Source organism: Antechinus flavipes, chromosome 2 (assembly GCF_016432865.1).
Source record: "Antechinus flavipes isolate AdamAnt ecotype Samford, QLD, Australia chromosome 2, AdamAnt_v2, whole genome shotgun sequence".
Lineage (NCBI taxonomy): Eukaryota > Metazoa > Chordata > Mammalia > Dasyuromorphia > Dasyuridae > Antechinus > Antechinus flavipes.
In genome coordinates, this window is record NC_067399.1 from 163,061,077 (window position 1) to 163,076,222 (window position 15,146).

The 15,146-nt window shown below is 33.5% G+C and overlaps 1 protein-coding gene across 3 annotated transcripts in view; it reads right to left on the reverse strand.

The window, feature by feature from the left end:
- Positions 1-15,146, reverse strand: part of MACROD2 (mono-ADP ribosylhydrolase 2) — a 2,209,416-nt gene that overhangs the window by 112,689 nt on the left and 2,081,581 nt on the right. The gene's annotated exons all lie outside the window — the stretch shown is intronic.

The following is a 15,146-nucleotide window of genomic DNA, read 5'->3' on the forward strand; positions in this document are numbered from 1 at the left end:
TTTGCATTTCTTGAATCAATTGTGATTTAGAGCATTTTTAAATATAATTATAGATAACTTTAATTTTGTCATCTGAAAATTATTCATATCCTTCAACCATTTATCAATTTTGGAATTTATTATTTATATGTTAGAAATGAGACCTTTATTAGAAATATTGGCTATAAACATTTTTTTCCCAGCTTTGTACTTCCCTTTTAATCTTGCTTCTGTTGATTTTGTCTGGGCAGAAATTTTTTAATGTAATGTAATCAAAGTTGTCCATTTTATCTTTTATAATGTTTTCTAGTTCTTCTTTGGTCATGAATTCCTCTATTCTTCGAAAATCTGATAAATTATTCCTTGTCCTCCTAATTTGTTCATGGTGTCATCCTTTATGCTCAAATCATGTATCAATTTTCATCTTATTTTGATATATGGTATGAGATATAGGTCTGATATATTATTTTCCATTTCCCCAGCCATTTTTGTCAAATAGTGAGTTCTTATTTCAGAAACTGGAGTTTGAGGGTTTATCAAATACTAGATTGCCATAGGCCTAGATTATTGTGTTGGAGGTATCTAATCTATTCCACAAATCTATCATTCTATTTCTTAGCCAGTATCAAATGGTTTTGATGACTGCTACTTCCATAATATATTTTTAGATTTGGTACTGCCAAGCCACCATTCTTTGTAATTTTTTTTTTCATCAATTTCCTTGATAGTCTTGATCTTTTGTTCTTCCACATGAATTTTGTTATTATTTTTTCTAGTTCTATAAAATAATGTTTTGACAGTTTGATTGGTATGGCACTGAAGAAATAGTCCAATTTAGGCAGAATTGTCATTTTTATTATATTAGCTAGGTCCAGCCATTGATATTTTTTCAATTGTTTAGCTCTGACTTTATTTGTCTGAGAAGTGTTCATAAAATTCTTTGATTTCTGTTTTTAAGTAAATGCCCAAGTATTTTCTTTTGTCTACAGTAATTTTCAATGAAATTTCTCTATTTCTTGTTGATGTGCTTTGTCAGTAATATATAGAATTGCTGTTGATTTGTGTGGGTTTATTTTATATCCTGCAACTTTGCTAAAGTTGCACATTGTTTCCAGCAGGTTTTTGGATGATTTTCTAGGATTCTCTAATATTGTCTAATTCTTAAAAGGGTACATTGGCATCTTTACTATGATTTTCTTATCAGTTTCTTTGTATAATTCTACTAATGTTTTCTTAAATACTTAGACACTAGATACTATGTTATTCAGGACATTTGGTGTGTGTGTGTGTGTGTGTGTGTGTGTGTGTGTGTGTAATGTATATATGTAAATATAGATGTTAATATTTATATTATTTCAAACTCTATGATGCCTTGCAGCACAATACAAATTTCTTGTTTATCTCTTTTAACAACATATATTTTTACTGTTGTCTGAGATCAAGACTATTACCTCCCCCCATCTTCCTTTTCTGGTTTTAGTTAGACCATGATAAATTTCTCTCCATCTCCTTATTTTGACTCTGTGTGAATCTTTATGCTTCAAGTGTGCTTCTTATAAACTACAAATTAGATTCTATTTTCTAATCTATTCTGCCACCCTCCTTCATTTTATGGATGAATTCATCTCATTCAAGTTCACTGTTATGATTGTTAATTGTGTATTTCCGTAAATCATATCCTCTTTTAGTGTTACCTGTAGTGGCGCCTTACCTACAGCTTTACAAAGAAATATGTGACAGAGCAATAATGTGATCAACACTAGTGATTTATAAATAAAGTGAGTTGCTTCTACTTCATTGCCCTTCTTTTCTTTTCTTTATCTTGATTTAATAAATATTTCTTACATATTCTTTTTTACCCTGTTGGTTTTTCCCTCAGTAAAGTTGAAATTTGTTTTCCTTACAATTTATTTGTCACCCAATATCATCCTATCTCATATATTATTCTTTTTCTATTCATCTTTCTCTGTTGATTATGATGTGCTTTTATTAAATATAGGAAATTCTGTGTGTTTATTTTTTAAAATCTGTTCAATTGTCTTTTGTTTGATTTAGTTAGGATGGGGGTTCATTTGATGACTCTTTTTCTACTTCTTCCATACTCTTCTCACATGCTATGAGAACCAGAAATAGCAATTTCTAAGATATTTTTCTTCTTTTTTTACACTAGTGCATTCTTTTTACCTTTTCTTTTCTTCCCCTTTCTAAATCCTACAGAGCAGAATCAATCTACCCCCATGTACTCTGATCACTTTATTTAACTCACTCATTGTCCTCTAAAGATATAAGATTCTGAAGGGACTTTTTTGTTTTTCTCTCTGATTTTAGAAAATTAGCATTTCATCATTATATATCTTCTTATATTTGTTCAAATAACTTTTCTATATAACTACTGACATGTTTCACTTCAAAATTTCTATACAGATTTGGTATTTTCATCACAAATGTTTAAAAGTTATATTACATTTAAAGTATACTTTTCCTCCTGTGTAGGATTACAGCAGTTTTTTCAGAACAAGTTATTCTTGGTGATATGACTTAATCTTTTGCCTACTGGAATGTTGTATTCGAAGATGTCCTCTTATTTATGCTAGGTCTTATATGATCCTTATTTTCTTTGTAACTTGAACTCTTTCTTTCTAGCTGTTTTCATTATTTTTATTTTGCTCTTGTGGCTCTACATTTGGCTATGATATTTCTGGGAATTTACTTTTGGGGGGATTTCTTTCAGAAGGTGTTTAGTGAATTCTTTCTATTTTTCAATTTGTTGTTTGGTTCTAATAGAATCATGTAATTTTAACTTACAATTTCTCAAAACAGCAGTCTAGCTTTTTGTTTGGGCTCATGGATTTCCAGAGTCAATTGATTCTTATATCATATATTCATATATATATATATATGTATATATATATATCTCATACAACTAAATTATCTAAGGAACTATATAATCCATAAAAGAATCAGTTTCACATACATATGAACAAACCGTACTTTATTAGAATCATAAAATACTATGGTATGTTCTTTTTTACACAGTAAAATCTGAGGTCCAGAAAAATTAAAGGATTTTTTCCAAGGTCTCATGGCAATCTGGCAACAGAGCCAGGATTAAAAACTATAATCCGTACTTCTTCTGTCTTCAGTTAAAGAAGCCTGGTTTTTCACTGAACATTTCTTTTCAAGGCCAGAAAGAAATTAGTTTTATTCTTTCCTGAAAATGAAGAGGAGGAAAATCTCTTTCTGCTTTTTAAGATATTCTTTTTCTGTACTAGTCATATCCTGGGTATGTTGATGAAGTATAGAAAGAATAGCAAATCTCAGATTGCTTCTATTCAGTTTCAAAATATTTATTTAAACAATCCAATTAAGTTGTATTTATAGCTCTATTTGATTTGTCTAAACTGCATCAAAATGCTTTGATTTTTCCAACCATTCAATTCAATTCAAGAAATATTCTTTATCATTTTTATTGACTAGTGCTTTTTGTTTAACTGGACCGTCTGAATTGATTGTAAACTCATAGTACATCTAGAATAGTAAGGGACCTCAAAGACCATCTAGTCAAGCACTTGCACAGAACAAAGTAGAAAGGAGTCAGGAAACTGGAATTCTACTTCTAGATAAACACTGTTTAGATCTGTGATCTTGGTTTAAAAAACTCAACCTTTCTGGTCCTCAATTTCTTAATCAATGAAATGAGTAGGTTGAACCAGATGACCTCAAAGCTTCTTTCATTTCTTCATTTCTATTTTATTAGCAGATGTTTAGTATCATAAAAATAATATTTATGGACATTATTTTTAAATTTATTGACATATTTTTATTGATAAAATTCTTCAAAGCCACCTTGAAAGCAGAAAGAAATTTAAGTGAGATAAAGTGGTAGCAGTTTTGATAAAACTTGACCCTTATTTCTTCTTTTGAGTATTTTAATGATTAAGAAATGATGAAATCTGAGCACAAAGCAATCATCAAAACTACTTTGTACTGGCTAAGAAATAGAGCCGAGAATCAGTGAAATACGTTAGGTACACAAGACATAGTAGTTAATAACTATTGCATTCTACTCTTTGATAAATCCAGACTCTAGCTTCTGAGATAAAACTCTGAGAAAAACTATTAGGAAAACTGAAAAATAGTAAGGCAAAAACTTTGTATAGACCATTGTCTCACACCTTACACCAAGATAAGGTTGAAATGAGTACATGATTTAGATATCAAGAATGATATATAAGCATAGGAGAACAAGGAATAGTTTACCTGTCAGATCTATGAAGGAGGGAAGTATGCATGATCCAAAAAGATTTTGATAAAGAACATGATGAAATGCAAAATGGATAATTTTGATTACATTAAATTAAAAAGTTTTTGTAAAACAAACCCAATGCAGCTAAGATTAGAAGGAAAACAGAAGGCTGGGAAATAATATTTATAGCCAGTATTTCTGATAAAGGCTTCCTTTCTCAAATAGTTATTAAATTTATAAAAATATAAGTAATTCTCTAATTGATAAATGGCCAAAAATATGAAAGTCAGATTGGCTAATATGACTGAAAAGGAAAATTATAAATACTGAAGATGTGGGAAAATTGGAGCCCTGATGCATTGTTGGTGGAGTTGCTAACTGATCCAATCATTCTGAAGTATCACTTGGAACTATGCACAAAGGGCTATAAAATTCTTCTTCCCCTTTCATACCGCAATACCACTACTAGGTCTGAATCCCAAATTAATCACAAAAAAGGGGAAAGGACCCATATGTACAAAAATATTTATATCTCTTTTTGTTGTGGCAAAGAATTGGAAAATGAGGAAATGGCTATCAAATGGGGAATGGCTGAACAAGTTGTGGCAAATGAATGTAATGGAACACTATCATTCTTTAAAAAATGATGAGCAGGTGGATCTCAGAAAAACCTGGAAGAAATCACATTAATAGTGAGCAGAATCAGGAGACCATTGTCTCCTGACAGAGTAACAGAAACATTGTGCAAATATCAATTATGATAGACTTAGATCTTTTCAGAATACAATGATCCAATTCCAAAAGATTCATGTTGGAAAATGTTATATACAAAGAAAAAACTATGTATTCTAAATGCAGATCAAAGCATACTGTTTTCACTTTTTTCTTTCTTGTGGGTTTTTCCCTTTTGTTCTGATTCTTCGTTCAGAACATAACTAATTTGGAAATATGTTTAATGTGATTGTACATGTGTATCCTGTATCAGACTTCTTGCTGTTTTGGGGAGAGCAAAAAGAAAGGAAGGGAAGGAAAAACATTTGGAACTCCAATTCTTACAAAAATGAATATTGAAAGCCATCTTTACATGTAATTGGAAAAAATACTATTAAGTACAAAAATATTTTGCAATAAAATTTCAGTGTTTCAGCTTTTACTCAGGAGTACTGTCCACACATGGATAAGGCTAGGACATTTTGTAGGACAGGCTACACCTTTCCAGAAATTTAAGCATGACAATGCTCCCCTTTACACTATTGAGCCCTCTTCCTCCCTCTCATCACCAATTGAATTTGATTCATGCAATTTTTAGCTAATTATAATTCTGCTCATTATACATATACATAACAAGCAAGCAAGCATTTTCTAAGTACCCACTTTATGACAGTCACTGTTCTAGCCATTGTTGATTCTATCTCTTTCTCTCTATCTCTCTATCTACATAATACACATACATACATTTAGAAATTACCTTACTCTGTCTATTTCTTTTTGGAAGGAGAAGCAAGGCAAAACCTAGGATGGGGGTGGAGATATAATTGAAGGAAAAGGGGACAATGAGAATGGGCTCTGAATTCCAGAATCTGAAAATCTTAGGGAAGAGAAATAAATTGTATTATATTAGCAAAGGGACCTCTATTTGTCCTTAAGCAAGAAAGCAGAAAGGTAACAGAAGAGGTATCTGCCAGGTAGATCTGTAGTAGAGATAGGTGATGATAACATACATGATCTTTTGTTCCTGTACCTCTGAGAAATATATTTTTAGCAGCCACAAGGTGAATCCTTGGTTTGTTCTCCTTTGTGAATCAGGGGAACATCAGTGGGGAAAGAGAAGGTAAGATTAAAAACAATTACTGCACCTTCTCTTTGAAAGGATTAAATTTAATTTCCTAATAGAACCCATTTTATGAGTGGCAAGATTATGATTTCAGGGGCTCTCTGTCTTGTATATAACATGTTTCAGTGAGAAAAGCTCTGGATTTAGTATGAGAAGGCCTATGTCCAAATCCTGCCTGGGTTATCCTGGACAAGGCCAAGTAAACTCTTTTGACTGCAGATTTTCATCTGCAAAATGAGGGGTTGACCTAGTTGGCCTCTCATGTCCCTTCCATCCTTGATCCAAAACCCAATTAAGATTTCCCTGTTAGCTAATGACCAAAATTCCTTTCTTAGAGACAAGACCTTTCACTGCACAATCAGAAATACAGATTTAAAATGCAAATGCTTCATTGAAGCAGAATTTTGATGACAATTCATTCCTATGACAGCATTATCTATCAATTATTTAATGAGTGTGAGTGAAATCAGATCCTTTGCAGTTCTGTGTAGGGGAGAGGGCCAGAGGCATACTTAGGCAACTGATGTTCATCACCCTCTACTACAATATTCCTTTTGACACTGGACTTGAGGGTCTGATACCAGTGTCAAAGGCAGGTAGATCTATTTCATCTGACCAGGCAGCCAGATTTGATGCATTTGTCTTCCTCCTGTTATAGTTCCCATATATAGCAAGAAATGGGGACAACTGGGACAGTTAAATCTTTTTTTTTTTTTTACAAGTAGTACCCAGCAGCAGTAAACTAGCTTTTGTGTTTTTGTTTTTAATTATGGCATAAGTTTCTTTTTGGATAAAATTAAATAAAAATGATTTTAAAGAATTTTTTCTGGAAAAAATGCATTTAAGTTGAAACTACAAATCAGAATTGATTCAAAAGGAAAGTCCTGTATATTTCAAAGAACTTAGAGCTAAAAAGGCCTTTTGAAATCATTAGGAATAAACTCTTCATTGTACATGGGAAGTAACTTGCTTTGTCCAGTGATTCCCAAAGTAACACTAACTACCTGAGAAATAGTAGTTGTTATCATCATTATCACAGTCCTAGATAGCTAATATTTATACAGTGTTTTAAAAGTTTTAGTGCAGTTTTGAACTATAAATAACCTTAATAACTTCAATAACTTAAAATTGCATCAAGATTTTTGGGAAAAAACTATATAGCGTTTTGGAGTTTACAATGTGCTTTATTTATATATAGTGGGGAGGGGAGTTAGAAACTATTATTATTCCTGTTTTACAGATGAGAAAATTAAAACTAATAAAGGTTAAGTATCTTGCCCAGGGTTATGATACTAGTAGATGTCAGAGATAGGATTCAAATTGAGGACATCCTGACTCTAAGCCCAAAACTTTATTCATTATACTACAACAACTTTATTACTAATATGTCACCTGGTATTAAGTATTTCTTAATATTAATGAACAGATGCATGTTAAATGACCTTTATAAAGATAATTTAAGATACTCTGCATGTGTTTAAATGATATCTGTTATGACAGGTGATAAGTATGAATCTTGACCCTGTTAAAGTATTTACTTTGGTTTCAACTTTTGATCTGCCAATGGAAATTTAAGTAATCTGATGACATTCCTTGCCAGTTGTTAGCAAATATTTCTATCCAATTGGTCTGCATTGATTTATTAATAAAAATATTTTTAGGAAAAATAATTTTATAATAACTAAAATAATCTTATAAAAATCAAATCAAATCAAATCAAATCAAATAGAATTTTAGACCAGATACAATTTCAATTTAAGGAATATAGAATATAACTGTTTGCCCTAAACATACTGCTCTTCCAAAATTTCCTATTTATGTCAAAGGCACTAACATTGTTTGAGTCACCCAGGTTTACAAACTTGATATTTACTTCACTTCCTCACTTTGTTTTTACTTAACATATCCAATCAGTTATCAAATCTTATTATTTCTACTTCCACATCATCTCCTGCATCCATCAACTTCTATTTACTCAAAGGATCACTCTGATTCAGGCCTTCATAACCTTTGTTGGATGACGCAACAACATCCGCTATCTCCCAAGATCAAATTGTATTCCCCTCCAACTGATTCTCTACAAAGTTTTCTGACGTGATTTCATAAAATATATACTTCATTCCTCAAAAAACTTCTCTGGCTCCCTACTACCTATAGATTCAAATATAAATTCTTCTGTTTGACATCAAAAATCCCTTCACAAACTGTTCCCAACTGACCTTTTCAACCTTATTATATATTGTTCCCCTTCCTGCACTCTATAGTATAGCTACTCTGATTTTTATTTCAGGATACTTTGGTAGTTTTTTCCTCTCCTTCTGTTCCTTCCTGTCCATCCCTTCTTGCTTAATTTGTTTCCCCCTTGCTTAGCAGAGTGTCTGATGTGTGTATGTGTGTGTGTATATATATATGTATATATATATATATATATATATAAATATACATATATATATCTCAGATACTTAACAAATGTTCGTTGACTATTTGGCTATTTGGCTTTTAAGATCTATAGTCCTTGCTTAGCAAGTGACTGATGTGTGTGTGTGTGTGTGTGTGTGTGTGTGTGTGTGTGTATGTATGTATACTCTTTATAAACTCAAAGAATTATCTGATAATGCTAATAATTTATGATGCCTTTCTCAAATGGATTGAAAAAAATTACCTAAGGTTCCATGTTAGTTCTGCCCAACATATTTTAATAATACCATATTTAGTCATTTTGGTACCCAAGAAAAGCTATTTAACTGTGCAGATCTTGGAACACATGGTCTTATGGTGGGGAAAAAGTAGGCAGCAAGAGCAAAAGAAACCCTAATTACTTTCTACAAATAGCAAACTCAATACACCTAATGGATGCCACTGGGTAGGTCAGTATGGGACTATAACGTACACAAAGCAGTTTAATACAAGATAAATTGAGGAGGGAGAAAGCCCTGACACTTTAGAGATTAGGAAGGCTTTACAAATAAGGTACTTGTTGATTGATCAATTGAGATGGTAACAGAGCTGATGCGTGAGAGCATCAGGATTCTGTAAGGAGAATGAGAGATTACATTCAAGCACAGGTTCCAGGTGATGTGAAATGGAAGAAGGTGTGTCAGGTTCAGAGGGGAGAGAGTAGCTCATTTTGGAATATATATTGAGCACATGAAAAGGAGGAATATGAAATATTGTTGTTGTTTGTCCTTCGTTCTTGAAAAGGACCAGACATCAGGGAGGAGATGCTGTGACAAGAAAGTGAATTGGATTTCAGTGAGGGAGGGCTGGGCAAGGTCAACTGCCTCACTTTCCCCACACTTTCCCCTCCAGAGCGATCTGGGTCCAGTGGCAAGATATAGATCAGGACGATTGGAGATGGCCCTGGCTGCCATGGTAGACTTTGGACTTTTTAAAGTTAAGGTCTCAGTTTGACTGAAGCAAGTGGTTCTCAAAGTGTGGTCTAGAGAATCCTGGGGAATCTCTGAAACCTTTTTAGAGGGTCTACACATTCAAAAATAATTTTTATTTCCAATATGGTAAATGTCTATAAATAGAACCCAGATAAACAAAAATGCTTTGGAGAGATCCTCAATAATTTTTAATAGGATACAGATACTGAAAACAAAAGTTTGAGAACCACTGCAATAGACCATTCAATGATTCAGGCCAGGCAAGAAAGAAATGAGGCAAAGAATAGCCCCTCCTTTTAAAAAAAATCTAATCTAAAATAAATACATTTTACAAAACAAATCATTCTGGGAGGGGAAGATCCTAAGGAATTCAGGGCCAAAATAAAGATTACCAAAGTGGATTTGGCCTGGAATCTTTTGTTGGCCAATCAAACAGCATGAATTATTTGGATTTAAAGCAAAGGTTTTTGTTTTTGTTTTTTGTTGTTGTTGTTTTTGTTTTTTGGGTACTATTGTGTTTTAATTCTTTGAGAATAAACTTGCCAAATTATTTGAATTTATTTTCCAAAACGGTTAAGGTTCTTAAGAAAGATATTAAAGCCCACAAGCACCAAGACATCAAGGAAGGAAGGAAGGAAGGAAGCTAGCTGTGTTGCTCTGATCCTCAGTCCTTCGTTCTGGGAGATGACAATGACACAAAAGGTGACGCCATGACATTTCTACTCTGGAACCATCTGGGTGCAGTGGCTGCATGTAGATACAGACAACTGCCCTGGAGAGGCTGGTAGAAGCCAGAGATTCTTAAAAACATGCTTAAGATCTCCAGAAGCCATAGTCAACGAAAAAAAGCTTTGAGCAGGGAATATGGTTTGAGCTGTACTTTAGAAAGATCCCTCTGGCAATTGAATGAAGGACTGAATGGTTGAAAAAGGAAGAGATTAGAAGCAGGGAGAACAATTAGGAAATTACAATATTAGACTTGTCCATGCAAGAAATGATTAAAGTCTGAACTAAGGTGATGGCTGTGTGAATGGAGGAAAGGATATGTATGAAAGATAATTAGATAATAGATAAATTAATAATAAATTAAATAAATAAATAGAAAATAGATATAACAAATAAAAGATAATAGAGACAGAATTGACAAAACTTGGCAACTGACTGGATGTGAGTGATTAGGAAGAGTCCGTTTAATTTGTTATGATAAATGTTTAGCAAGAGTTGATAACTTGGAAGCTGCTGATACTTTCAAACTAGCAAAGGTTGGTGGAGCAATTTTATTTTGAACACAGTTTATTTTAGATGCCTATGGCGTATTACATAGAAATTTCCACTATGAAGGAATGGAAGATGAGAATGTATGGCTGTAAATATGAATATGAAAGCCATCTTTGAAGATAAGATAAATGACAAGAGTATGAGAGATAGTGAAGGATAGAACAGTCTGGCAATTGTGGTCCATGGAATCATGAAGAGTTAGACAAGACTAAAGAACTGAACAACAACAAAATCTGCAAGATTACCATGATAGAAAGAGAAGCAGACCTAGAATGGTCTGTTAAGAGGCATGAGAAAGTTTGATTTTCTAGCAAAGAGAACTTGAGAGATCAGAAAGGTAAAAGGAAAAAAAAAAGGAGATAATAGCATTATGGAATGCTAAGGAGATCATATTCAGAAAGAAAGAGTGATTAACAATATCAAAACCCCAAAAAGTCACTTTTTTCTTCCTTGTCCTTAGCACTCTCATCTATAAAATGTGAGAACTGAAGTAAATTATCTTTAAAGTTCCCTTCAGCTTTAAATCTTATGCTTTTATCACTATTTTAACCTTTTGACATAATGGTTGATAAGAAAGCAAAGAGAGACTGAGGGTAAGTATTCAAACAACAAAATCAGCTCCAGAAGCTGGTATCTTTTCCATAAGATCTTGCATCTGATATATTTTAATGTTTCCTGTATAGAAAAGACCAAAATTGTTTTGTTTCTTCTAAAATGTTACACTTTAACTGTGCTTATAACAAAGTCCATTAAAGTCACCTCATTTTTCTAATTCCTTTTCACTTTGACATAGGAAAAGCTGTTTCCTGTTTTCCTTGGACAGGGTTAGAGGGGAGTAGTAATGGGGTAAGACAGTGCAAGAGGAAAAAAAAGGAAATCTTAGGACTAAAATCCTTGTGGGAATACAAACCACAGACTCTAGAAATGGTTGAATGAATGGGAAAATGTTGGTGTGGTTTCAATGGGGGGAAAAAAAAATCCATCTGTACTCTCCATGACTCTGACAGCCAACAAGAAGATGTCGTGTCAAGAGCAAACAGGGAAAACAATAGCAAGAGTGAAGATCTTCATGAAGGCCTGCAATTCAGCAAAAAACATCCTGCCACTTATCTGAGAGAATGTAATAAACATTTCTATATGAGATCTTAGCATTGTAGAGCTCATAAATAGCCCAGATGTCACAGAGAAGGGATGTATATGAAAGGTAATAACGGAGAATGTTTGGAATGAATCCTCAACATTTCTGACTGCTGTTAACCCCGCTCTGACCTCAATCTTTACCGTTTTCAATGGCAGATGCAATTTTTTTCATTCAATGCACTATTTTTATCAGCCAGTCAAGATGGCAGTTATAGCAGCATAGACAGCTGGACTAAGCTTTGAATTAATGATCGAGTAAAAACAGTGGGTTTATAAACATGTTTTTTCAGAATGAAAGGGCAAAAATCACACCTTACAAATTATAATTAAAAATGAGAGATGGATCAAACACCAGTGCAGTATTTATTTGAAACTTCTACCACAATCTCTACCCTTCCTCTCCCAAACTAAAAAAAAATTTTTTAGGCTTTAATGTAAAAGCAGTGTATGATATAATGGTTAGAATGGATTGGAGTCAGGAAGACTTGGATACAAGTCCTTCTTTCTGCAGTTCATCACTGCATAATCATGAACCTTCAGTTCAGTACTTCAGTTACCTCATCTGCAAAATGGGAATATTATATTTGTACTGCCTACATCTCAGGCAAATAAGATGCTGGATATGGAATGTTTGGTGTCATATGAATGTCAGGAAAATTTATTAACAGTCAGTTTTGTCTGAAAAGTTTGAATTTGTTATAAATGACATGATGCCTAGTTCAAATTATAATCCATTAAGTGTTTTATAAATGGCTACTTATTTTCATCTTTCAAATCAACCGAGTAATCAATCAACAAGTATAAATAAGTGCTTCCTTTCTGCCAAGCACTCTCCCAAGGTCTGGGGGTATAAATAAAGGCAAAAACAGAGACCTATCTTCATAGAATTTAGTTCACATTCTTCTGGGAAAAACAGGCAAATACCTATATATTCAAGATTCATTTCAAGATTCATATATAGACTATGAAGGGAAGGAAATCTTAGGTACATTAGTACCTAGCATTAGCTCAAGCATATTAACAATAATTGACAACCTTACATGAAAATAATTGAAAATGCTTTCTTAAAGGAGATAGATCTAGCAGGTAAAATAATTCTAGAATATATTGAGGAATTAAAGCTGTGATTTCCTAAGAGTATCAAGAATAGTGGGTCTATGTGATAATAGCATAGTGATCAACCAAGCAATATAAAGAGAAATAGATGTCAGCCTGAGACAATGAAATGAGTCTTATTCTCATTGATCTTGGTAAACCTCAACCTGTTTACTATGATCAAATTATCTGAATGTCCAGTTCTGTTTGTATGTGATGAAAAACTTGTCTTTATCTATAACAATGCCATTTCTGCTTCAGTATGATTTGCTTATATATAGTTTCTTATCAGATTCTCCCTAAAAGGCAACATCACCATTCATTGATAATTGGTACTGTGATGTCAAAGCTAGCTTTCAGGGAGTTGGGTGACAAGGCAATCATTAGTAAAGCAAGTGTGAAATAGATGAATTCTTCACTTTATTCTCGTCTTCAACAACAACAGCAACAACAACAACAACACATACACACACAGGCTATTACAATTGTCCAAGTAAAATCACTACAATATATTCTCCCAGCAAATTGAAAAAGAGTCTTAAATCATGTTTTTTAAAGGATTCTCAAAGATTTAAAGTGTCCTTTCCTTTGGTAAATTCATTAAATTAAAAAAAAAGTTGATTTGTGATTTTTTGGAATGAATTATATTTGCATATTATTCTAAACTCTATAATCGTCATCTAAATTACATACACTCAGAAAATAGTAGCTAAATAGACATTATTTTTATAGGGCTTTAAAGTTTACAAAATACTTTATCCGTGTTCTCTCATTTATTCACAAATGAGCCAGGATTCGAACACTGTTCATCTTGCCTACAAATTCAGCATACTCTACTCTACATCACCTATCAATTGTAGAAAAAGGCCAATACTTACAGGATAGTAGAAGCATCTTTTAGTTCTCATTAAAACCTCAAAATATAACTTTGGATGTTTGCCAGATGGGAGTGAGAGCCATGACAAAGGAAGGTCTCTGTATGGATCAAGTATTTTGACTTGATATAAGGAATAACCTTTTTTTTTTTTTTTTTTTTTAAATCATAAACATCAAAAAAGTGAAAAGGGCTGCCTCGGGAGATAGCAAGTTGTCTGTTATGCATGTCTTCAAGTAAAAGCTGCATGACCAATTGCTGAGGATGTTGGAGACAGGATTCTTGTTAAGAAGCATTTATGGGGACACAGTGGGATAAGTTGTCGGACTAAGAGTCAGGAAGACCTGAGATTGCGCAACTCTGGCCAAGTCACAATTGCTTTCATTTCCTCATTTGCAAAATGGGAACCTCTAGGTATTACATTGCTGCTTTTGGGCTCGTGTCTGACTCAGTGACACCATTTGGAATTTTCTTGGCAGAGATACTGGAGTGGCTTGTCATTGCCTTCCAGCTCACTTTACAGAGGAGGAAGATGAGGCCCACAGAGTTAAGTGACTTTCTCAGGATCACCAGACAGTGAGGCTGGATTTGAACTCGGGGAGATGAGTCTTTCTGACTCCAGCCTTAGCACTCTATCCTCCACTCACCATCGAGCTGCCCTTGTAAGTGCTACATGAATTCCATAGAAGGGCTAGAAATTATTATTGTTCAGGTATATATATAAAAAAAATTATACAGTCTCTAAGCTCTTCTTCACTTGAGATTCTGATGGTGTTTTCTTCTACCAATAAGCACAGTCAGATCCTATTATCATCCTTCTAAATACTGCCTGCAATGTGGATTTCATAGTCTTAAACATATTCGATATGTATATGAGATGAGATAAATGATGTTGTCAGATGGGAACATGTTCCTTTTTGCTTCTCTTTTAGCACATGCTCACTAAGCATCTTTCTCCTGGCCACTTTCCAAAAATGATTTTAATTCTAAAAGGTTGTTTGGAAAGGAAGTATCCTGAGAAGTCTGAACCTTCTGTTTTCAGGAGAACCCACCCTTTTTGAGACCTTCAATCTGATGCCTTGTCTCCTAAACAGATTTTCTGCAAATCCGTCTTTCCTATTTTATGCCATCATTTGGACAGTGGGTGGAGAGGAAGGATCCAAGTACTGAAAAATATAAAGGTCTTTTGTTGTGAGTGGAGGCGGGAGCAGGGTGGTGGGAAGTTTAGCTTGAATTAACCAAAATTGTATTGCCTCTTCACTCATCCGGGAGAGACAGCCTAAATATTCTCCTCTTAGGAGTTTTCCCTTT